This window comes from Mytilus californianus, unplaced genomic scaffold, assembly GCF_021869535.1.
Source record: "Mytilus californianus isolate M0D057914Y unplaced genomic scaffold, xbMytCali1.0.p SCAF_4, whole genome shotgun sequence".
Classification (NCBI taxonomy): domain Eukaryota; kingdom Metazoa; phylum Mollusca; class Bivalvia; order Mytilida; family Mytilidae; genus Mytilus; species Mytilus californianus.
The window spans coordinates 55,176,288-55,203,638 of NW_026262690.1; the positions used below are offsets into that span (position 1 = coordinate 55,176,288).

General features: G+C 32.4%; 2 protein-coding genes across 4 annotated transcripts in view; one reads left to right on the top strand and one right to left on the bottom strand.

Moving 5' to 3' along the window:
• Positions 1–27,351, bottom strand: part of LOC127698474 (monocarboxylate transporter 12-B-like) — a 267,985-nt gene that overhangs the window by 151,397 nt on the left and 89,237 nt on the right. The window lies entirely within an intron of this gene.
• The window catches only part of LOC127698457 (serine-rich adhesin for platelets-like), an 80,051-nt gene that overhangs the window by 22,507 nt on the left and 30,193 nt on the right, over positions 1–27,351 (top strand). Inside the window, exons 1-2 of one of the 3 annotated variants that reach the window (XM_052201914.1) lie at positions 4,514–4,537; positions 7,338–7,380. The exons of 1 other annotated variant lie outside the window; for it this stretch is intronic. The gene's annotated coding sequence lies outside the window, so the exon portion shown is untranslated. Of the gene's footprint in view, positions 1–4,513; positions 4,538–7,337; positions 7,381–27,293; positions 27,319–27,351 lie in introns of those variants that run through there. One more of the 3 variants, XM_052201916.1, reaches the window with a different exon arrangement.

Below are 27,351 nucleotides of genomic sequence, written 5' to 3' on the forward strand. Positions count from 1 at the left end.
GGCAAACACTGAATGGGCTGTTCTTAAGAAACATTTTGAAAACCGCTGTGAAAACATGTTGTTGTTTAAATGATAAAAAAGATAGAGAAGATACTAAGGTACTGAAAAATCATTTGTAGGACAAAACCAGATAAGAACAACATGGATAGAAAACGCAATAAAAGGGACTAACACAAATCACTACACAAAAACAATAAATGAGCAACACCAACCCCACTAGAACCGGGGATGATCTCAGGTGCTCAAGAAGGGCCAGCAGTTCTTGTGAAACCTACCTAGGTACTCTTGTTTAAATAGATTGATGAGTTATGTCCAGTAATTAGGCATATATCGTTTAATAGTGGATTAATAAATGTCTCTTTTCTAACCATTAGAATCACAAAATTTAAAACATATACAATCCATTGGTACGTGTAAATTATCAAAAACTTGACCAAATGTGAACGTTTGAAATGAAATAAGGTTTTCCATGCCTGTACGAAGGATGAACAAAGACTTTCATTGATTGACAACACAGACATTGAGAAATAAAGAGCAAATAACACAACATTGAAAGCATAAACAACACGAGTCCCTTTTCACCAAAACTAGGGGTCAACGCAGGTGTTTGGAAGGGTGTGTAGTTTTTGGCCAACTGGTAGCACTCGTGATGTTACTCATTGCCAGTAGAAATTCTGTGATTAGTCGTATTTATTTATCATCTTGATGTTTCAACAATCGAGGAAAAACAAAGGATTGGGGCAAGGAGAAGTGGGACATATCCATTATTATTTGTGACTCAGATAGTACTTAGCGGTCAAACAAATACTGATGGCGTCCTGAAAACGTTCGAATGTTTCCATTTATGGGATCTTTGATTAAATTGTCTTGCAAGCAGCAACCTTGTATCATGGAAACGCAACCCCTAGAATATTGTATTAACTGCAAAGTGCAATTCGATAGAAAAAATAAATATCAGCAAAGCCTTGTCTCAGTTTTGTTCATTTTCACTTTTTGGTGGCCATTTTGAAATTTTGAAAAAAATGTGTCTTATGTCAAATCTTGACTTACTAGAAACGTTGGATTACATTTTATATGTTTTTTAAAAAGATTTGGTTTGACTATTATTTGCTTCAATTTATACATGGTTGTGAAATTTGGACTGATTGGCAGACATCTTGAAAATTGCCAAACCCACAATTCTTCTAAAAATATGCACGAATCAACTGGACTAATGAACACGTTCCTACATGAAATCTTTACCTTCTTTTCTGTTTTTTTTTTAATTATACCGCCCATTCAATGTATGTGCTTATAAACACCATATGGAACGCCCCATGTTGGCTATGAATGACACGGGTTGGCGGTTTCGACGTGAAGAAAAAACGATCGACGTAAATAAAAGTGTACAATTTTTCTTTTTTTCAAGAATTGTTTGAATCAAATCCTATATTGCACGGAAGGTATCGATCAATTATCATTATCCCTCACTCGAATACATACGTCTCTAGTGCTTCGATCTCTCAATTACTTCTCAGTTTTTATGTGTGAGGTGTTTTGATATCTACTACTCATCAAATTTCTGTTTATCAAATACCTACAATGTTATAGATATATTTTGAAATTTCCAACTTATAAAAAAGGAAATATAACACGTTCTTACATATATTAGTTATCTATGAAATTGTCGACGTATTTCTTTCAGGAGTCACAAATCAGAGCTTCCTAAAATTGGGTATTCAGCTTCAAAGGGTATAATAAGAACGCAAGGGACCAAAATAAAATTTCTTTTTTTCTGTAATGTAATTTCAACATTTCTAAGAAAAAAACGTTAAACAATTTTTTTTTTACCATAATAATAACCCGTTGGTCTAAAACTTTCAATTGTTTTCATTGTTAGACATTTTTGTACTGCAGAATAAAGGACTTCTAGATAAAAATAAGGAGATGTGGTATGATTGTCAATGAGACAACTATCCACCAGAGTTCAAATGAAGTGGATGTAAGCAATTATAGGCAACCGTAAGGCCTTCAACAATGAGAAAAACCCATACAGTATAGTCGGCTATAAAAGGCCTATACATGAAAAATATGAAACAATTCAATTGATAAAACTAACGGTCTAATCTATAACAAAACAAATTACGAAAATCAAATATGACAGATACGAACCAACGACAACCACTGAATTACAGGCTCCTGACTTCGGACAGACACATAAAGAATGTGGCGGGGTTAAACATGTTTGTGAGCGCTCTACACTTCCCCTAACCTGGGACAGTGGTGTAACAGCACAACATAAGAACAAACTATAAAATCGTTAAAAAAGGCTTAACTCATCAGATCGATACAAATCAGAAAAACATCAAACAAAAACACAGACCGGACATGGCAGGGTATTTATCCATTCCTCATCCCTAACAACAAAAAAGACACTAAGTACAGATCTGAGAGTACTCGCAGTTACTGACAGCCAGTTCAAAGCCAATAACAACTAATAAAAAAAATCATGTATCTTACACTTTATTTAAAAAAATGTAATTGTGTTCTTGGTCTATTAAAATACCTTTAAAAGCATGATTGTTGTATTCCAAACTTTCTTTGATCCAGCTCATATGATATCCAGATTTTGATACCGTACTCATTTTATCCTTCATTGATTGCATTTTGCTTTATGCCCATGGGCAAGTTTTACATATAATTTGAAAAGAAACAATAAATAATGCAATAAATGAATTGGTTCGACATGGAAAATGCCTGACAATATTTTGACTGTAACCACGGCATATAACCAATTGAAAGGACCTGAAAAGTGGAGAGCAAATTGTAATTAATAATAAAATTTCACTTTAAACCTCTGAAAAAAAATGTGATTTGTCAAAATTTAAAGTGCTGTGAATTGTTTATTGAGCTTATTTGGAATTCTGTTTTGTGGAAAGTAGATTAATGATAGAATAATATTGAATTATTGATCGATAAGGAATGTTAACTGTTTGGCATTAAATACTATGTTGCGTGTCATATATATTCTGGTATTTTAAGAAAATTAAAACGCAAATAAATACAAGACAGTTCTATAGGAAGAAATTCATGTACATGTTATAAGTATTTTGGAAGTAGCAGTTGGTCTATCGAACAATATATTGGAAACGTCGACACTGCAATTTTCTGCATTTTTTACTTTAACTGAAAGCTATAACCAAACATTATAATTAAATATTTTAAAAGTATTACATCCAAATATGTATTATGAATATAGGAAACGTAACTTCTAATCAGGCGTTTACCATACACTGTCAGTGAGACATTCTAACCCAACAACTTTAATTCGTTTCTTCATGTGTTCATTTTGGAGTTTCGAATTTACGCACATAATGTTTATAAAGTATTTTTGTTTGTGGAAGATTCAGACTGTTTTTGATGATCGTGCGCTCGACATTAACAAAAAGAAAGAGCACGACTTTTAAAAGTTCTATGCGCGCGACTTTCACAATGGCGCGCACGACTTTCAAACTGAGCTTGACCTTCAAAAGTGTTGTGTACGTCTTAAAAACTCATACGCACGACTTTCAAACTCGTGAGCATTAGTTTTATCACTGGTAGACACGACTTTCATTCTTGTGCGCACAGCTTTGATTCTAATACGCACTAATTTTAAACCCGAAAATAGGAGCGTGACTACCCATCGAATTTAAAGTTTGAGTTACAGCTGAGTTAAAGTTCGGGTTAAAGCTGACTTCAAGTTTGGGTTATGAGATCAAGTTATGCTTCGAGTCGAGTTCAAATCGTTTAGGTTCAAGTTAAAATTCGACTTTGTCTAACATTATTATGACTTACATAACGTCAGAAAGTGCTGTATCGTTTGAAGAGGTTTCCCGAAACTCTTTGTACAACATAAATAATAAACACCTTTACTTTTGATCTATCAGCACCGTTTATCGTCTCAAGGGTGTCAACTTGTTGTTCTCTTTTGACTAAACTGGATAAAAAAAAATGCTTATTATTACGAACCTATTGAATTATCCTATCAACTTAATGTTTCCGATTTACTTTTGGACTCAAGACAATGTACTGTCTAACTATATATCCCACGCAATGACTCTCCCAAGTGCAAAGACTTTCTATCTGTGCAATAAGGTGGTTGTTTTAAAATTATATAACTTTCTAAGAAAATAAGATAAAACGTTGAAACAACAATATTAGTTTTTTCGTCTCGTTTTTTAAAAGAGAGGTGAAGGATACCAAAGGAACATTCAAACACATAAGTCGAAAATAAACTGACAACGCCATAATAGTACGCCGGAAGGGTAAGCAGATTGTAGTATTTTCATTTATTTTGTTCTGTTTGCAAAATATAATGTATCATTTTATATTTGATTGCTCCTATTGCACTTAATTCGTAAAAACAGTTGTTTTGTTTTGACTTGTCTTGTAAAATATCCTTATCCAAACGTGCATGACGAAGAAAACGGTATAACTTATCAAAACATTTATTTAATATACCTTGTCCCCTAGGAAGCATACTATCTTCAAATTAAATTCATCCAAGATTAGACAGGTAAGTATATTTCTTGTCAACGTTTATACATATTTATAAATATTTACGTTTATTTTAAATACAGGTATATAACTCCCTCATGCAAAGCTCTGATTCCTTGCACGGCTTTAGCTATACTTTTGTCCTTTTTGGTTTATAGCTCTTCATCTTTTTAAAAAGCTTTGGATTTTTAAATATTTTGGCCTCAAGCATCACTGAAGAGACATTGATTGTCGAAATGCGCATCTGGTGCAGAAAAATTGGTATCGTTTACGTTATCATATCTTTTAACTATAATTAAAAAAAATTAATAAAGTCAACTTTTCTACTCCGTTCTTTATTGGCCAGAGAGCACAGTTATTTCGTAGTTCATTTCTTTTAGACAATAAATGAAATTCAAAAAATCGCACCTGCGCTTTCTCAATACTATTTTTACTGTGTATTGTACTACTTTTGGAACAAATTATATCAAAATTATAGAAAACTTCATCAGCTCTAACTCAAAATATGGACAATTTTATGTTAAGGGGTCTTGGATTCTTTTGACAGCTTCAGACTTACTAACTTTTAACCTTTTTCAGCTGGACCAAATCACTACTTCACTTTCAAATTCATGACCCAATTTTTTACAGTGTAATTTCATCCCCCTACTTGGTATTTGAGGCATAAAACAGGAAGAAATCAATTTAGAAGGTATATGAAAAAAAATCAAGTAATACACTGTCCACACTGGGGATTATACTTGTAGACAACGAAAATCAAAGGACGTAACTGTGTTCCCTGATCTATTATATTTACTAAAGTAATGACTTATAAGCTGATAATTTCGGATACTATAATATCGCATTCAAAGTTGTTTTTTTTTTTTATATAATACGAAATTATAGATAAAGCACTTGAGACTTTTTCAAGAAAATGGGTTAGCATTATTTTCTATAATAAACATATTTTGATAAATCCGTTCCGTTAAATTTCTGTAGATATCCCTAACCTCCTTAAATATGGTTTGGGTATATGACACATAATTCCTCTTATTCGTTCCCAATACTTTTTATTTCAAGGACGTCTGTTATCGAAAGTATTCTAGGACATGTCTTAAACTGCAAATCAAAGCTGTCTTAGGATAGTCCTATCTAGTGTTGTCTCGGGACTGGCTTAAGTTATATTTATATTTTTTATTCAAACTCAATACTTTCTTATTCTTCATCGAAGAAATATATTCATTTTATTTTCATGTTTTATTATGGTAATTCTTATACGTCAGAATGAAACGAATTCATATAACGATACTTTTGACATTAGAAATACAAAAATAAATACAAGTCGTTCGCCATGAATATGTTGAACTGGCAAAACTAGAGTAGGGATAGAAAAAAAAGAGTTTGTCGCAAATTGACACGATTGGGACAAATTATCATGGTTAAAAGATATCGAGGGTCTAAAATGTGCACGTCGTACATATGTAAATATAAATAAATTTAAATTTTTAATATGTGCATTGTAATCAATTATTCCTTGTCTATTACGTTATTTAACAGACAATACATTTTTTTTTAGATATATTTTTAAATACTATATGGTCTACTGGTATAATGCAAAGGCAAAGTCGACAAACTTAATGATTTGGTGATTAAAAATGCTGCTTCAGAATTTCAAGGTTATATTTTATGGATATGCAATCGTAATTGAAAATTCTTATTATTTCTGAAGCCATCAGAGGTATCAGAATCAATTTATCGATCATTCATTTCAATGGTTATGAAGTTAATCGAATGTTTTATTCTTTCAATGTATGAACAATATAGTGTATGTTTTCAAAACAAAAGATTGGTCTACTGTTAATTTGATTCATCGAAGTCATGTGGGGGTTTAGGAAATTTTCAATTAATCGCCAAAATGTATATGTTTTTGATTATTTCGATAAAAAAATTAAGTTTGAAGTCATAAATATGATATGAAAAGATATGAAAACAACACTACATATATGCCATGCTTATGTATCGCTCTCTGGATTTAACTTGATTAAGAATTCTCAAAGTTAATGATGTGTAAGAACCGAAACAGTTGAAGAGCTATATGACCAAAAAAGACCTAAAAATAATAGTCAAATCCATCTAGGTAAACTTTCCCGAGAAAGTTAAATAGATGAATATTATAAAGCTCGCCCTATCAATTGTATCGAAGAGCAGAAACTCAAACCACACTGACAACATTTTGTTGCTACAAGACAAATAGGTAGGGTAATAGCTACTGAATTTGTTTAAATCACTTGAATTATCCTATTAACTTAATTTGTTTGTTTTTGATTTAATTTTGACCTCAAGACAATGTACTGTCTGACTGAGAAATCCGAGTGGAATGTAAATCCCACGCAATTTCTCTCCCAAATGCAAGGACTATCTATCTATGCAACAAGGCATTTATTTTAAAATTATGTGATTTTCTAAGAAAATTAGATAAAATATTGAAACAACGATATTAGCATTCTCATTTCAGTATGCCTTAATTCATAAAAATAATTGTCTTGTCTTGACTTGTCTTGTAGGCAATCCTTAGCCAAACGCACATGACACACAAAATCTTTCATATCTTATAAAATTATACCCATAAGAAGTGCAAAACATCTTTTTAACAGTTATTGCTAACAAAAGATTAGATCTATAAAACGAGTCCTATTTTGTGACAGTGTCACGATCTGATAGTATACGCATGTGTTAATAGCTTCAAAGTTAAAACATGTACAGCTAAAAATATGTTTTATTGAATTTCATCATAATTACTCGGGTATGCAAACATTTATTTAATATACCTTCTTCCCTAGGACGCATCCCACCTGCAAATTAAATTCATCCAAGATTAGACAGGTAAGGATATTTTCCCGTCAATATTTTTATTTATCAACTATAATTATAACAAATAATATAGTCACCTTGTCTACACCTTGCTAACTTACATTTACTAAATTAATAACATTTAAGCTTATAATTTGGGAATCTATGATATCGCATGCAAAGTAAGTCTACTTTTTACATATGCGAAAGTATAAATATTTAGCAATTCAGACTTTTTTCCAGGAAATGTGGTTAACCTTATTTTCTACAAAAACACAGTTTGACTAATCCGTTCCGTTGAATTTCTGTAGATATCCCAAATCTTCTTATAATAAATATAAGCCTTTCAGTGGTTGTCGTTGGTTGACATCTGTCATATCTGCTTTTCGTAAATTGTTTTGTTTTGTTATAAATTATGCCGTTAGTTTTCTCAATTGAATTGTATAATATTTTTCATGTCAGGGCCTTTTATAGCCGACTATACGGTATGGGTTTTTCTCATTGTTGAAAGCTGTAAGGTTGCCTATAATTGCCTATATCCACTTTATTTGAACTTTGGTGGATAGTTGTCTCGTTGGAAATTATATGGTAATTCTTGTGTTCGCATTACATCATTCCACTTATTCAATCGCCCTACCTTTCACTTAATGGACATTTGTTTTCGAAAGTATCTTAAGACATACTTAAGGACTTTCTTAAGACTATCCTAGGATATGTCTTAAACTGTAAATTTGTCATATAAAAGTCTTACCTAATATTGTCTCGGGACAGAACTAAGTTCTATTTATCATTTCTATCTAAACCTATTATTCGCCATGAATATGTTTAACTTGAAAAATTATAGTAGGCATGTTATCATGGATAAAAAATATCGAGGACCTAAAATATGCATGTCGTACATATGTCTATTTATAAATGCAGGGTATGCAATTATTCCTTGTCCACTTTTCATTGCTATTTGGTAATAAAAAAAACTCTTTAAGGGGGCATGGTACTCTACAAGGGAGGGGGATAAACGATCAGAAAGGGCTGTAGACAGGGAATTGGATAGGATATACTACAAAGTGGAATGGTGGCAGATAAGGGGCGGAAATCAGAATAAAGTATCCCTCTTTTAATATCTGCATTATAAGTATTTGTTTAACTATCACGATATTCATGTAGATTAACTCAATCACACAGGTACACCATACAAGATAATTTATGGAATACATTTAACGGAACAATACAAGTTTATTTTGATAAACAATTAAGTTTGAAGTCATGAATATGCAAATTTAAAAAAAAAAATTTTTTTTTCAATACTATATATTGAGCGTTCCTGATGAAGATAAATCCAGGAAAGCGCTTCGGACGCATAAAATTAATAACGTGTTGTTTTCATTTATTACAACACTTGGTCGATACCTCTGCTTGTGGACTATCAGTCCAGAGGTATCATCAGCTCAGCGATTAAAAACAAACCTTTCTAAAATTATCCATTATAAATTTTAAAATTTAAAGAAACTAAGGTTTCAACTCCCTCAGGTAAAGTTGAACTTGGATGGATTTTGGTATTTTTTTATGTACTTTTTGGTTATATAGCTCTTGAACTGATTTGGTTTTTATACATCCTCGGCTTTCAAATATTCGACTTTGAGCGTTCCTGATGAAGATAAATCCAGAAAAGCGCTTCGGATGCAACAACGTGTTGTTTTCATTTTTTATATAGTCTACTGAAATATGGAAATGGCAAAGTCGACAAAATTAAAAATACTGCTTCAGAAATTCAAGGTTTACTATATCTCATGGATATGCAACTGTAATTAAAATTCTTATTATTTCTGTAGCTATCAGAAGTATCAATATCAATGTATCGATCATTCATTTCGATGGTTAGGAAGTTAATCGAATGTTTTATTCTTTCAATGTATACACAGTTTCGCGTTTGCTTTCAAAACAAAAGATTGGTCGGATGTTAATTTGATTCATAGAAGCCATGTTGGGTGTTAGAATTTTTTTAATAATCGCCAAAAGGTATATGTTCTTGTTTATTTTGATAAACAATTAAGTTTGAAGTCATGAATATGAAATAAATGATATGGAAAAAAAACATTTCTTTATAAGTTCCATGCGTTCGAACGCCAAGTATGTATAAGAACCAAAACAGTTGAAGAGATATATGACCAAAAATGACATAAAAATATAAGCCAAGTCCATCCAAAGTCAACTTCCCAGAAGGGAGTTGAATAGATGTACAAAATAAAGCTCGCCTTATGAACTGTATCGAAGAGCAGAAGCTCGAAACATAGAGTGTACCGGATTTAGAATTTGTTGATACATCTTAGTCTTGCTTAGTCTTTAGTTTTCTATGTTGTATCATCTGTACTATTATTTGTCTATTTGTCTTTTTATTTTGGCCATGGCGTTGTCAGTTTGTTTTCGATCTATGAGTTTGACTGTCCCTCTGGTGTCTTTCGTCCCTCTTCTTTAAGAATCGTGTAATAATTTAATTGATATGGGAGATTTTCAGCGAAATCAATTATTATAGAATTGTATGCTGTTTTTTTTCAAAGATTATACGAAATCAAAGCAAGTGACTATCATATTTTGATGCGAAACCGCTTAATGTTGAAATGTGATCGTCTTCGAATTAAAAACATTTATGTTTTTAACATTTTGAGTCTGAAAGTAATATTTAAATCAGAAAACTTCAGCAGAAACTGTCTACTGAGATGAAAACAGTATCTTTATTTTTAAAGACCCAAATGTTGCAAAACACTTGTCCTACCTCCATGACAAATATGTTGTTGTCCCCGCAGATAAAGCTCCAAACAACATCTTTTTTGTGTGTAAATATCATTACATAAACTGCTTGATAAATGAATTAGGTATTAACAATTCACTTGGAAACTCAACATATACCCTCACGACACTTACCAAAGAGGAAATCCTGGATAATCATAGGTCTGTTCTATGTTCCTTCGGAATTTCAACCAAAGATGAAGAACTGGATCTTCCATCACTGTATTGGATACCTAAACTACATAAGTGTCCTTACAAACAACGGTATATTGCTGGGTCTTCCAAGTGCTCCACGAAACCTCTTTCTAAATTATTAACATCTATTTTATCAGCAATCAAAGCCGGGCTCCAAAGTTATTGTGAAACTGCCTATTCTAGAGGTGGCGTGAATCAGATGTGGATACTAAAAAATTCCAAAGATCTTTTAGAGTACATACAATCTAAGACTCTCTCATCTTGCAATAGTATTAAAACATTTGACTTTTCTACACTTTACACAAGTATTCCCCATTCCAAACTAAAAGACAAATTGAAAGAGTTGGTATTACTTTGTTTCATTAAAAAGAATGGCGAACATAGATACAAATATCTTGTCTTGGGGAGGGATAAATACTACTTTGTAAAGAATCACTCTGATTCAAACAAAAAATTCTCTGAAACTGACATTATCAAGATGCTTGATTTCTTGATTGACAACATATTTGTTACGTTTGGAGGACGTGTTTTTCAACAGACTGTCAGAATTCCAATGGGAACCAATTGTGCCCTTCTTCTTGCCGACTTGTTTCTTTATTATTATGAGGCTGACTTCATACAGGAACTTCTCAGGAAGAAAGATAAGAAGTTAGCAATATCCTTTAACTCTACGTTCCGCTATATACATGATGTTCTCTCACTAAATAATACAAAATTTGGTGACTATGTTGAACGAATCTATCCCATCGAACTAGAGATAAAGGATACTACAGATACAGTTAAGTCTGCCTCATATCTTGACTAACATCTAGAAATTGACAATGAGGGTCGGTTAAAAACAAAACTTTACGACAAAAGAGATGATTTCAGCTTCCCAATTGTGAACTTTCCATTTCTATGTAGCAACATTCCAGCAGCGCCTGCATACGGAGTATATATCTCCCAATTGATACGATATTCCCGGGCTTGTGTTTCCTATCATGATTTCCTTGATAGAGGATTGCTGCTCACAAGGAAGCTATTAAACCAAGAGTTCCAAATGGTGAAGTTGAAATCATCCCTTCGTAAATTTTACGGACGCCATCACGAGTTGGTTGACCGTTATGGAATAACCGTTTCACAGATGATATCGGATATGTTCCTTAGGTCGTAACTACAATACCCTTCCCTTTTCACGAATGTGACTTACCGAATTAGACTATTTACCGGATTTGTAAAAACATAAACAACACGACGGGTGCCACATGTGGAGCAGGATCTGCTTACCCTTCCGGAGCACCTGAGATCACCCCCAGTTTTTGGTGGGGTTCGTGTTGCTTAGTCTTTAGTTTTCTATGTTGTGTCATCTGTACTATTATTTGTCTGTTTGTCTTTTTATTTTTGGCCATGGCGTTGTCAGTTTGTTTTCGATCTATGAGTTTGACTGTCCCTCTGGTATCTTTCGTCCCTCTTTTATATATATATATATATATATGTATTGGTGCTAAAATTTGCATATGCTGAAGCCATAATCTTTCAATCAGTTTAATTGAGGTTTGGAGCTGGCATGTCAGTAACTGCTAGTAGTCCTTTGTTAATTTTTGTATCATTGTCATTTTGCTTAGTTTCTTCTGTTACCTATTCTGACATCGGACTCGGACTTCTTTTTAACTGAGTTTTATTGTGCGTATTGCTGTGTGTTTGTTTATTCTACATTGGCTAGAGGTAAAGGGAAGGGTTGAGATCTCACAAAACATTAAACCCCGCCGCATTTTGCGCCTGTCCCAAGTCAGAAGCCTCTGGCCTTTGTTAGTCTTGTATGTTTTTTTAATTTTAGTTCATTTATATGTTTCTGAGTTTAGTGTGACGTCCATTTTCACCGAACTAGTACACATTTGTGTTGAAGACCCATTGGTGGCCTTCGGCTGTTTTCTGCTCTTTGGTCGGGTTGTTGTCTCTTCGACACATTCCCCATTTCTATTCTCAATTGTATACTATAGATGCCGATTTCAAAGAAGATAGATCGTAAAATATTGATCAAAAATTATTATTATACTTGTATATCACGGAATAATAATTTAAATGGAACATTTTTTTTTTATTAATTATTTATTTTTACAATAATTATGTATAATGTCAATTACTTTTTCAAATGAAATGTGTGATTCTTTATAGCATAACCGTTTGCAAAAAATACATGGTTGGTGTTGATTTATTAGGCGAGCGGAGCTTATAATTCTGTAATCTTTGGTTGTTTTCACCGAAATTGTTTTTGATTGGCATGGTACAGTGACACAAGAATGATATATGTGAAATACACACAACGGATAAGTGATTTTTCGTTAGAGTATCATTTAAACGATATATTTATCCCTTGTTTCTCCTGTATATACTAAACAGTTATTGTAACGTCTTTTAAAATTAACAGTTCCTTTTCTTAATTATCCCTATCATTAGTGAACTCAATTAACCACTTAATTCTGCTTTCTTAATGCACTTACAACAACCATTCATTTTAAGTATACATTTAAGTAGGTGATTATGAAATTGTATTTATTTTATGGTTGTGATATGATATATAAGGTGATTTAATCAAAGAAGTATAAGGGATAAAATCTTTGATTAAACCATCTTATATAGCATCAGTGTTGAAGATGTGAGGACATTGAGTTAATTTTTGAGATCAAGCACGAACATGTCACAAGTATAAACACAGCGGAAGTGATGACGTATCTTTCGTGTCGATTTTTAATTGAATACTGCGTGGTTCGTCTAATTTAAAGATAAAGAACAAAGAAGTTTAAATAGGGCTAAGGATCCTATACTCTCTGGAGTAAACTGTACCATTAATGTATTTGTTCATCATTTACCAATAAGGGACCAGGTGATGGGATTTATCATAGAAAGCGTGCGTTGTAATCCTTTATATACTCAAGATACCACATTTCCTTTCTTTTCTTTCAAGAAAGCATTTACATGTTTCTATTCTAATTTGAAAAAATAAATAATTTCCTTTTATCTTACATCGAATGGTTTCCAAAGTTAAACGTACAAATGTACTTTTATCCGCATTTTTAAAACTAATTCGCTTGAGTAGGAATTCATATCCGATGGTTATGAAACGCGTTCATTTACATAAACGTTTTTGTTGCAATGACTGTCACAATTTAAATGATACTTATACAACTGTTACATTTGAATTATTAAGTTTTTTCTATTACTAAAACTGTGGCATAGATATATAGTCCTATTTCAAAGATCTTACGCAACCTAGCGAAGCACTTGTTCATCCGAGAAATATCTTCAGCAAAAAGTAATGTCAGTGAGTTTATTGAATCTTACATACATGTGTATGCCCCTGCTGTATCGGAGGGGGCATTAAGTGTTACCCTTGTCCGTCCCGTCCGTACGTCCCCGAAATTGTTTTCCGTTTTCTAACTTTAGTTTGTCTCAACCAAATGTTATAAAACTTTCACACAATGCGAAGTACCACAAAACACAGATCAAGTTCGAAATTAGGTGGCGTCACTTTTACCGTTCATAAGTTATGCCACTTTATAAACATAAAGATTGCTGAATTTTTCTTTTCCGTTCTCTAACTTTAGTTTGCTTCAACCAAAGGTTATAAAACTTATACACAATGCTTATTACCACAAAACACAGATCAAGTAGTTTGAAATAAGGTGGCGTAACTTTTATCGTTCATGTGTTATGCTCCTTTATAAACAAACAAATTGCTGAATTTTTCATTTCCGTTCTCTAACTTTAGTTTGCCTCAACCAAATGTTATGAAACTTATACACAATGCTTATTACTACAAAACATAGATCAGGTTTGAAATTGGGTGGCATCACTTTTACTGTTCTTGAGATATGCCCCTTTTTAAATGGAAAAATTGCTAAATCTGTCGTTTCCGTTCTCTTACTTTAGTTTGCCTCAACCAAATGTTATAAAACTTATACACAATGCTTATAATTACAAAACGATCTTAACTACGTGAAACCTGCATCTGTATGTTGAAGTTGACTCATGCGTATTTACAAGTGGGGGCATCTGTGGCCCATAGACACATTCTCTATTTATTTTTTATTAGATACCCAAGCTTATAGCTATGTAGTCCTTCGACTACATGCATACATATATTTAGTCCAATGAATCATTATGTTAGAACTGTATTTTTGCACTTAAAATATCATTCATGATGCGTATCATTGCTAAATCATATTTACTTCACCTATTAAATGTCAATTGCTAAATTTCGGTAAAACTTAGAATTTTTCTTTAGCAAAACCTTTTGGAATTTTGGCGTACACAGTTTTAAGCCTGGTATTTATCATGAGTTTATTTTATTAGATTCAATGTAATTAAAAATGTGACTTCAATATTTTTTCAATGGGATCAATCCGAATTTTTGCCTTATTCTTTTGTTTGTACTTATATGAGCAATACGACGGGTGCCACATGTGAAGCATGATCTGCTTACCCTGTTTTTTTTGTGGGGTTCGTGTTGCACAGTTTTTAGGTTTTATGTTGTGTTGTATGTCTTTTGATCGTTTTTCGTTTTTTGCCATGGCATTGTCAGTTTGTTTTCGACTTACGAGTTTGAATGTCCCTTTGGCATCTTTTACCTCTCTTGTATCGTTTCTGTATTTTACAAGATATCGTAAATCGTTGATGTTTATACCAATGTATCATCGTCAGTCTTTAATGCACAGGTGTAGTGTTATTGACACCAATTAAATAATTCATCCTACACCTTGTAAATGTGTATTGCCTTGATTTTAAAATGATATGAGTGATCTAAGGCAATATAGATTACTGACTGTATATCACATGAAGATCAACAGTAAACACATTTTGGCTTCTCAAATAGAACGATTGCAGTATAAAACAGGATGTGTGTTCCAGATTACATTAAAAAAAAAGCTGTTCTTTGCAAATTTTTATCTGCCGTTCAAATTACTATTACAATAAAATAATTTTAATGGTAGATTTTGATCTGTATTACCTGTTGCATTAGCAGTACCTATATCCGGTAATAAGGTGTGGTCTGGAAATGTAAACGTTTGCTGCTTGTTGAACGAAACTTGCGTCTGGCGTACCAAGTTGTAAGACTGGTATCATTGATGAGGTTTTTTCAGGCATCAATGTATGTCATTAATCCCAGAATCATATCAACTCCTTTCTTTCTCACTATATATACAATATCTATAGCCGATTCGTACTGTGCCCGACCAGCTAAATATTTCTTTTATATAATTAACGTATAGTTCGTTTGATTTTAGTGCTCGATTGGTCAAAATTCTATAAAAGACGTCACATTTACTTGCTTTCCTCTGAATTTGCTGTTGTGATGTTATATAAAAAGAACACATTTTTGGCAGATTACTAGAAAAGAAAGATAAAGGTTGTCCAAAAATCACAATAAATGAGTAGGTTCCCGTGTAATACTATTTTTCTCGACTCTTAGCAGTTAAATTTTAAATTTGAATTTCGTGTTGCTCAGTTTTACGTTTTTCATGTTGTGTTTTGTGTGCTGTTGTTTGTCTGTTGGACTTTTTCTTTTTTAACCATGGCGTCGTCAGTTCATTTTCGACTTCTGAGTTTGAATGTCCCTTTGGTATCTTTCGCCTCCATTTTTGATACAGTTATAAAATATCTCTCTATATATATATAGATTCTACCACTGCATCGAGTGTGATACGATATTTATCCACTCGAGACAGTTAAATTTTCAAATTTAAAACGCGAGGCTCGCCGAGCGTTTTAAATATTTAAAATTTAACTGTCGAGAGTGGATAAATATCGTATTACACGAGGTTTGGTGGTGGAATCTGTTTCTCTAATGATTTTCAAACAATACGCAGGCAAATTCATTCCTTCTTTTCGAATGATCTGCAAAAAGATGTGTTCTTTCTATGTGACGTCATCAGGCATGGTCGCCTTTTTTCATGCCGTCACAATAGGAAATTCAGAGGAAAGCAAGAAAATTCGACGTCATGATCGGATTTTAACCAATGAAGAACTGAGATCAAACGAACCACACGTTGATTAAATTTTTTTTATACAATGGGTGCAGAAAGGGATAAATTGATGAAGAATTAGAGAAATATAGATTCTACCACTGCATCGAGTGTGATACGATATTTATCCACTCGAGACAGTTAAATTTTCAAATTTAAAACGCGAGGCTCGCCGAGCGTTTTAAATATTTAAAATTTAACTGTCGAGAGTGGATAAATATCGTATTACACGAGGTTTGGTGGTGGAATCTGTTTCTCTAATGATTTTCAAACAATACGCAGGCAAATTCATTCCTTCTTTTCGAATGATCTGCAAAAAGATGTGTTCTTTCTATGTGACGTCATCAGGCATGGTCGCCTTTTTTCATGCCGTCACAATAGGAAATTCAGAGGAAAGCAAGAAAATTCGACGTCATAATCGGATTTTAACCAATGAAGAACTGAGATCAAACGAACCACACGTTGATTAAATTTTTTTTATACAATGGGTGCAGAAAGGGATAAATTGATGAAGAATTAGAGAAACATATATATCTAAATAATTAAAATATTTTAGGAACGTAACCATTAATGATGTCATTTATATGTGCATGGTTTTGATATTCCTTGAACTAGATTTTATTTTAACAGTTATTTCTTAATGTTCAATAATTAATTACCTTTTCTAGAAATAACGAAAAGAATAATTTTTATTCTTCCTGAATATTATAACTTCAATAACTTCAAATAAATAATATCTGTATCTGCTATTATTAACAAAATCGACATAAACGTAAAGCTAAATGACGCAAACAATACTAATTACTAACTGTATTATTAATTATTGATGATACGTGTTTGAGAAAAACCAATAAATTGTTACAAACACTTTTTCATAACAGTCTTTTTAAAATCTTGATCTTTTTTATTTTTAATTAGATAGTTTGTTGCTTCAATTGAAACATAATGAAATTTTGCATCAAACATATGTAATTGCTTGAATGTATATATTAGCAATATAAAAATCATTTTTAATTGTTTATGTCGTTTATCGTAACACAAATTTTAACACATTTCCCAACGGACAAATCATTGTATGTTCAACAAAAATGGTTTCAAATGTATTCCACATTAAAAGTACAGGTGGAATCGATATGATATCCGATATTATCAGTAACATTTATTCCCTCCAGCTTTTGCTGCATTCAATTCCAATTTCCGTACTGGTTGTTTAATTACTTTCAGGTAGAAAACGTAAAGCTTAACGATGATTATTTCATAGACTTTTTACATCTCCATAGTAACCGGATGATTCGTTGTTACATGTACATGTCGATGTAGTAATTATATCATTTTTTGCTGGAATATAGCTTATTTTAATACCTTTTGTAAAACATATATAATCGTTTGAAATGCCTGTTCTAAGTCAGGAATATGACCGTTGTTTTCCATTCGTTTGATTTTTTTTGAGCTTTTGATTTTGCCATTTGATAAGGGACATTCCGATTTGAATTTTCCTTGGAGTTTGGTATTTTTTGTTATTTTACTTTTTGATATTATACAGGTATCAATATCAAAAATACATTTTGTGATGAAAATTGTTTTTAATATTTTTATTGGTTGCAAGATATATTGTCGGTAAAATGAACTTTTTCCGAAGGTGTTTAAAGTTTTCATGCAAATTCAGGGTAGACTAACAAATTTTTAAACTTTTCGATTAGGTTCAACATCCTTACCGTATCACCTCTTTATTTTCTTTAGATGTATACGATATTGTTTGTTGCCTCCCTAAGTACATTGGATGTATTCGTTATTTTAATTGACGCTGTTATAGGCTCTTCATTATTTTTATTAAGTTTTTGGATTTTCAATTATTTTGGCCTCGAGCATGACTGAAGAGTCATTAATTGTCGAAATGTGCATGTTGCCGTTGGTGCTATATATATACTTGCCCTGATTTTTTGTTGAGAAATTAAAAAATCCACATCATAGAACATAACTGTGTTCTCAGACCTACGGTCTGTACATTTGAACTACGGGAGTGTTTGACCGTGACTACAGTTGCAGGTCTCGCAAAATATTGTTCTGTCTATGTTATGTTTTTAGACTATTACCTTTATGAAACTTGTATATTATGTTATTAATATAATCGTTATTATTTAAGTAATAAATTAATATTTTCAAACAACACGGAATATCTATTTTTTGTGGAAAGTTTGCACGATTTCGCTCTTAAAAATTGAAAATATATAATTTAAGAAATACACATGTTTAAGCTTTCAAATAATTGGCTTTGTCTGTTCCTGACGAAGGTAAATCCAGAAAAGCGCTTCGGACGCATTAAATTTATAACGTGTTGTTTTCATTTGTTATTAGGTCTTTCCACTTTTCTGTGGAAAGACCTATTGTATTTGTTCTGATTATTAGGTCTTTCCACTTTTCTGTGGAAAGACCTATTGTTTTTGTTCTGATTATTATTTTTTTTTTTCTTCTTCCGCCACTTTTATTTCTTGCGTTTAAATTTTGTTTCGCAAGATGTCGCTTAGATGTTTGGTATATGATATCGAACAGTTTATGCGCCTTTGAAATTCACCCTGCGTAACCGAATACTTTTCTTTGTAGGAGTTATCTCCCCGAACACTGTTTTCCTTGTGACTGCATCTCCTCGGTAACCGTATAAGAAAGCAACAAATTTATTTTATAAAATTGCTCGTTATATCCTTCGCATGATTTGTTCAATTTTGACCGAAGCCATACGAACACTCCATATGAGAGTTATTTCCCCTAATGCATTTGAAATAAGTGATATGCATTTGTAACTGGTAAACCATAAGTGATAGAGACCTAGAGTCTGTTGATTTGAGGTCCTTGGTCCTAAAGAATAGAAAACTAGGTCAAGGTCAAAGGTCAAGGTCATGTTGTGATTTTTTACATTAAGTTCATATTGCTTCTTCCTAGAAAGAGTTATAGATATCGACAAAACAATTTAACCAAAAAGTTTGTCGCGACACGTGTTTACTAGAAAATTTTAGTCGAAATGGTACGCGTCATTTTATTGCAGGGTCAATGTCCCTGTTATGGTCGAATCAACAAATTACTTATCAAAACTTCCAACTTTGCAGCTATCATGTTGTAAATGTTTCTTATCTCAATTATCAACCACAGTCTCCCACTACACTCCCCCTCTTTTTTTTCAACTGATTTTTTTTTTAAGTTATCCCATTTCTATGAAAAGAAAATCGCTTTTAGTGCCGTACATTATACTATAAAATGCCAATCCTTCTTATGTACAAATTTCTTTCTGAAATAGAAACCCATCCCTGCAAAAATCTGCTCCAATTCATGTATTTTCTGAAATTAATCGATGAGACACGTGCGGTCCGCTTGATTGCGAAATTAAAATCAATGTCGTAGAAATCGCTCCTTTAAGTTCGTAAATATTACTGAAATCCTACAATCAAATTTCTAAACATGCATTAAAATACAAACCTGTGCTCCCGTAAACATGTGTACGTAATATGTATGCGTGATCCGACATCAATGACCTGTACAAAATAAAAACAATAGTTATCGTGTTTCTCTGATCAATACACATGTGCTCTGTTCAACGGTCTCCCCTGAAAAGAAATTAATATTTTCCAGACATATATATTCGAAGGTCACGTGATCTCACAACATCATCTCGCGCGCGGACCTAAATTTAGAATAAAACATTCCATATCCAAATAAGGAAAATAAAACTTCCAAGATAAAATTTACTCCGTTTTCCTACAAATTCAATCAAAATGCATACACAACAAATAGATGAAAAATGGAAGTCCGAGGTAACATAGAAACTAGAGAAAATTTATAAACGAATGATGCTATGATCAATTTTTATGAGGACATCTTAGGCGTCCGTTTGGCTGTGCGGGATGTATAAGTACGCAGTCACGTTCGGTCAGAATATAGGCGTTATTTAAGTTAGCTGTGTCGCACGGAGAAAGTGCCATGCAATTAATCAATCAATCAATCTATCAATCAATCAATCAATCAATCAATCAATCAATCAATCAATCAATCGACCAACCAACCAACCAACCAACCAAGCAACCAAAAAAACAATTAATCATGTTTCGGAGGGGAAAGACCGTTTAACAATTGTTTTTAAAACAATTGATTTATATTTGTGATACAATTGTCTTGATCAAGAAATAATGGATATTCATGAAAAAGTTTGCTAATCTACTTAATTGGCGACAAAATTTGGAAAAATAAAGACATTTATACAACATATCGCAAACATATACACCAGTAATTCTTTCTCAAAAATGAAAATAACACTTTTTAGGGGGGTTATCTTCTACCGGAATGCAAACACATATACAGGGTTAGCCAGGGGTGTATAATTACGTAGAAATATAAGGAGCTAAATGACCAAAAGAGATATAAAAAGAATAGCATTATTCACATGTCAACTTTGCCTGAGGAATTCAGATTTAACAAGAATAGCCCAATTCACATGCCAACTTCACCTCAGAGAGTCAAACTCTGAATATCAATCTTTAATTGCGTATATTTAAAATTTATCATATTTTACATTTTTGCGTGTTTGTATAAGGTTCATTTATGTAGGTTAACGTGCGTGTTCATTGTGTTATTATTAACTCAAAAATGGCTAAGTAAAAAAGTACGTACTTTAAATTATATTGGTTCATAATTGTCATCTACGCATGTTGATTTCTTTAATAAAATCAAATTATCACATCTATTAAAATTTCACTAAGTAGATTTAATTATTAATTTGTCAAATATTTACATATTATATCTTTTATGAGAGTATTTCTAAAAAGTTTTTCTTTTGAAAATTACTGGGAATCTTAAATGTTTAATTTTGTTCTCTCTGCTGTAGACGTGGTCGCCTTCTAAACACCACGCTTGTGCCTGATTATAATATTATACGTTTTAACAAACGTCAGCAAATTGATCTTATTTTATGGTAAAGCATGATGATTACATTTATTGACATTTTGGAGTGTTAATGACTGTACTTGATTTTAAATTCAAGGAAGTATATCGAGTTCCGTACGATCGTCACATCTTTCTGGAATAGCCTTCATCATGTTTTTTTCGATACCAAAAGTTTGGAAAGCCAAAGATATAAAACGTTTAAGAACATAGCAAAACCAAAAGGGCCTAAACAGAACCCTATTTCCGTGTGCACGACACGTGTTTCAAACAAAAAGAGGTCACTCACAAGGGGTAAAGAAATTTGCCTTCAAAAATTTTTTAACACAAATAATGTGATACCGATTTCTGTCTGCTCGACATGTGTTTTTGAGTAATCTTTATTAGGTACGCTCGAGACCAACAATTTGGAAAGCAAAAAATATAAAAAAACATAAAAACAAAGACAGCTTAAACAAAATATTTGTTTTTGGAATAAGCTTTAAGCCGGATAATAAAAGTTTGGAAAGCCAAAATTATAATTTTTTTAGATAATAAAAACCAAGTGTGTATATTTACTGAAGCTTTAAGACAAAATAATTAAAATGCGCAGAAATTAATATTATAATCAGTGCATATTGGAAGAGCATGGAAACGATTGTATATATATATTGGAATCTTCGTATGTATACCATGTTTTAATCAGTCAAAAAGTATATCACTAGATTTTAGCCAGAAAAAAATTCTAATTATGACCATCTTATTCCAAAGATTCCTTCAAGAACTGCAATGTATGAAAATTTTCCTTGAGGAAATATGATGTATAAAAATTTTCTTAGAGGAAAAAAAATTTCTTAAGAGAAAGTTTGATTTTCCAAATTTGCTAGAAGGAAATTTTGAAGCTATAGATTTCCTCTGAAGAAATAGTATTGCAAGACATCAATTTCCTTTGGGAAAAGTTTTTTCTTTGAGAAATTAAAACTTTCCATTGATGAGAAGGAAAGTTATATTTCCATTGAAGAAATAGATTTCTTATTAAATAATCTTGTTAAAGATCATGCCTTAACTGAATAATATACTATGTTGTGGTTTACCATTAAATCATAGGACGAAATTTGTAATACTTTTCAAAACATTTATAAAATTATAAATATTTATTTCTCGGTAATGAAGACTTCCTAGATCGTCACAATTTCTCAGAACTAAATTTTACCTTGCAAGAAATCGTTTAATTACCTTTGAAATTCTGCGTTATATTTTGAATACCACTAAAATAATTTAATGTAACCTACATTTTTTGAAGTATTTACTCAGGTATGCCAAATGTTGTGGATAATTGTGTCCTACGACGCGTCCCATCAACAAATTGAATTATTCTGACTATTTGATTTGATCAACATATGGTGAAACTGATAATGGATATGATACATATGTTAGACTCAGATCGACGTCCGGTCTCTAATGGACGTTCGTTCCTCAAATCGTCCAAATCTGACGTCACATTTTCAAATCAAGGCCCAATATTTTGACCCTCTAATCGACGTCCAATATGACGTCATGTATTGTCAAAACTACGTCCGATCGATTATAGTGTTCTCTAACCGATGTCCAATATCAATAAATAATATTATTATGCACGTATACATGTACAAGACTTTGATTGATTTTGGAACATTCAAATACGAAATAAAAGATGAATTTTTTGTCTGTTTTGTAGAGTTCTTAAAACAACTTAATTTTCAAACAGTTACAGACTTTCCATAGAGATTTTTCAACTGAAATAGATGTATTGATATTCATTTGCATAAGGTCGATTTCTATCCGACGCAGCATTATTGTTATTAAATTGATAAGACTGTAAAATTCTTGTTGATCCTAACAGGTATAGGAATAAAATCTGCTATTTTTTAGCAGTCTTGGTTTTTGTTGGTCCTCCAAAAACAAATCTTGAGTAACAATAGATTATATTGCATACATAGGAAAATCCTCTTACTACTGGCATCTTTTTCAAATCTACTTGCCAGCGCCTGTTAAGATATGTTGCTTGAATTGGACTTCGTGTTGTTGTAGTTTTCGGTAATTCAATGGCACTGGCACATCGCTAACACTTAATTTCTGTTTTGAAAAGATTTTTTTTAAGACATAGGCGAAAGATACCAAAGGGACATTCAAACTCATAAGTCGAATGTCAACTGACAATGCCATGGTTAAAAAAGAAAAAGACCAACAGACAAACAATAGTACACAAAACACAACAGAAAAATCTAAAGACTGAGCAACTAGAACCCCACCAAAAACTGGGGGTGATCTCAGGTGCTCCGGAAGAGTAAACAGATCCTGCTCCACATGTGGCATCCGTCGTGTTGATCATGTTAGTACAAACCCGGTAATAAGGCTAATTCGGTAGGTCTCATTCGGGGATAGGGGACGGGATTGTAGTTACGACATTATAACATATCCGCTATCATATGTTAACTATTTCTCTTATAACGGGAAAAATGTGCTCCTTAGCGCTTCGTAGATTGTATCAGCTTTTCTGTGTTCTTTCTTAATGATTTTTTTTATCATATCCACTAACTCAATTGTACTTAGGCATCTCCCATGGAGAACATGTAAATCAACAAATTTTCTAAACATTGATTTTGTAGCTTGGTCGGAAAAATATTGACTAAGTGCGGTCTTCACAACTCTCTCGGACAATCCAAGTTTCAGTTCTGTTACAATCTTTTTAAGGTCCCCATTTGCAGTCTTGTTCCTTTGTTTTAGATACTTCCATGTCGGCCAAAACTGTCTCGGCGTTTGGATCTTTGCTTATTCCTTTTTCCTTAACATATCCTTCATTACGTAATGTGTCTATTTCCATTATTGAAGCCATCAACGTCGTCATTGCGGCAAGCCCATAAAACGGACGTCGATAAGAGAAGCCAAAAATTGGACGTTGATTTGAGAACAACAAAAAAGATGTCGATAAGAGGGGCATAAAATTGGTCGTCGATTTGGAATCTTATTTTATTATGACGTCAGATTTGGACGTCAATATTAGGAACGGGCGTCTATTTGAAACCGAATGTCGATCTGAGTTTTACATATATAGATATATTTAGGATTTATTGCTAAAACTATAGCTAAATACTTGAATAACAAAATGATTGAAAATATATTTTGTCATTTATTATTGACAAAATAAAAGAAGGATTTTCGCTCGATTCTTGAGGTGTGGCAACGCTCAAGTACATTAGACAAAAATTAGGAGACAACAAGGTACAATGAAAAAACTACAAATCAAATAAAGATAGAAATACCATGGTCAAATTAAAAAGATGAACAAACAAAAGGTCTGGTTTTACCTTCATCGGGAAAGCTAGAACCTAAACATTTGAAAGCCAGGAATGTATAAATACTTCGAAACGATAAGAGCTATATGACCAAAAAAGTATAGCCAAATTCATCTAAATAAACTCATCATAGATACCAGGTTTAACATTGTGTACGCCAGAAGCGCGTTTCGTCTGCAAAAGACTCATCAGTTACGCTCGAATTGATAAAGTTAAAAAGGCCAAATAAAGAACGAAGTTGAAGCGCATTGAGGACCTACAATCACGAAAGGTTTTGTCAAATGCAGCTTAGGTAATCTATATCCGTGGTAGAAAATCCTTTGTATTTCGAAAATTTCTAAGTTTTGGAAACAGTTAATTAGGTCTTTCCACTTTTCTGTGGAAAGACCTATTGTATTTGTTCTGATGATAAGATGCCAATTTTAACTTTGAGTAAACACGAACTAGCTTCTTTTCAATAAATTTAAAAATTGCTGTGGAAAGACCTTCAAATGTTCTCTGAACAATTGGTTTTTAATCATTATTTTTTCTTCCGCCAAATTTTGTTATCGCGTAAAATTTTTGTTTCGCATTATGTCGCTAAGATATTTCTTATATAGTATCATACAGTTTATGCACTTTTTAATTTCACCCATTCTAAGCCGAACAATTTTCTTTGTAAGAGTTATCTCCCTTTTCACTGTTTATCAAGTGTGTGCATCTCCTTCGTAACAAAAAAAGATATCGACAAAATTCTTTTTCTAAATTGTTCGTTACATCCTCAGGAATTTTTGGCTAATTTGGATCGACGCGATTCGATGAAATTTTAAAGGAGTTATCTACCTTTATCAAATAAATTTGTCGGTATGTTTTTTTAACTCATAAACCGTTAACCGTATAACCCTGGAATCTTTTAATTTGAGGTCCCTAGGTCCTAACTTAGAAAATGAGGCCAAGGTCAAGGTCAAGTTCTCAATTTTGACTTTTCCTTGTTTTTGCATTTTCTCAAAAACTTTTAAAGATATATATGAAACAACAAGTGCAAAATGTTTGCTTTATTGTAATGAAGATATGTTACTTTTTGTCTGAAACAATCTAATGGCATCTTATAGGAGTAAGTGCCCCTGAAATGTCCAATTATAAGGTTAATTGATTATTACAACTTGGTTCATTATAAAGCCATATGACCTTTTACAAAAGGTTGGATGACATATGACCTTGAAAAATGACAACCGTAAGTGACCTTGAGAAAACCTGAAGTAGCCATTTTTGCACTTTCTTCATGGAAAAGTACTCGGAATCCATATATTTTTTTTTTAATACATCACTGAAGACTAGAAATGATTTTCGATAAACCGGAAGTGGCTAATTATCTCCCAGTTTACAAGCAAAAGTATAGAGAAACTTTATATTTTTGGAATCAGTGTGAAAGAAACTATTATATGAGGCCGAAAGTGACATTTACTTCACTTCAAGTAGCTAATTATCTCCCTTATTTCACTCAGAAGTATATAGAAACCACTTATTTATCGCATCAGTATGAAGAAACTGATGATAAGATGCCAATTTTAACTTTGAGTAAACACGAACTAGCTTCTTTTCAATAAATTTAAAAGTTGCTGTGGAAAGACCTTCAACTGTTCTCTGAACAATTGGTTTTTAATTTATAATTATGATTATATCAGAATTGCTGACTACAGGGCTGGTGACCTCAACCAGCAGTGACATCGACACAGTTGTTGTGAATAAATTCATCATAGCTATAAAACAAGGTTTAACCCTACTTTTCCTCCGAAAATGCCTGTACCAAGTCAGGAATATGACAGTGGTTTTGAACTCGTTCCGTTGGTTGATAACGTTTGATTTTGTCAGTTTTTATGGAATATTTTTGTTATACCTTTTTCACAAGTTAAAGCGATCATTATGTAATGTTATTCGGCTTTAATTTTAAAAGACAAACAGAAATGCAAAGCAATTCAAAAGACCTAGGATCCGCTGTGATAAGATATAGATGAAAGCAAGTCAATTCTAAAATACGACGTAACTCCCAACACATGCGAAACCCAAATATAAAAAATACTACGTAAACAGACCCATAACTCCTTACATGAATTACATAAAAAATAAAAACTACACTTTAGAAATGCATGCGTCCGAAGCACTTTTCCTGATTTACCTTCATCGAGAACATTCAAAGTCGTATATTTCAGAGAATGTATAAGAACCGAAACAGTTTAAGTGCTATATGTCCTTTTCATACTAGTAATTTCTTAATAAATAAACGGACAATTTAAGACAGGTTTGTTATAAGTCATGTCAGTACCAAGTACTGACTACTGAGCTCATGATATTTATTGGGGACTGATAGTCTACCAGCAGCGGTAACTACACATTTCTGTAGAACATGAAAACAACACTTTATAAATGTTATGGGTCCAAAGCTTATGCTATAAATTATGAATGTTTTGATATATACTATGCTCTCACTGTTGTATTATGTGTATGCGTTGTCTTAGTTCGTTTTACTTACCATCGTGCCCAAAGACTTTATCTATTTTTATGGGTCTGTTATTGTATCTTTTAATGATGCTATTGACCTGATACTAAGGTCAGGTTATATATAATTGAAGCGTTATCAAGTGTATGCCTTTTTAATTAAATTTTTAAGGTTAAAGACACATTTATTCTACTATGCTGAACAAAGAACTTTAATTACAGAATCCTGCTAATTTTAATGATTGGCCAAAATGTAACATTGATGACAGTAAAACGTGCGTATGACAAATAAAATAAAACAAAATACC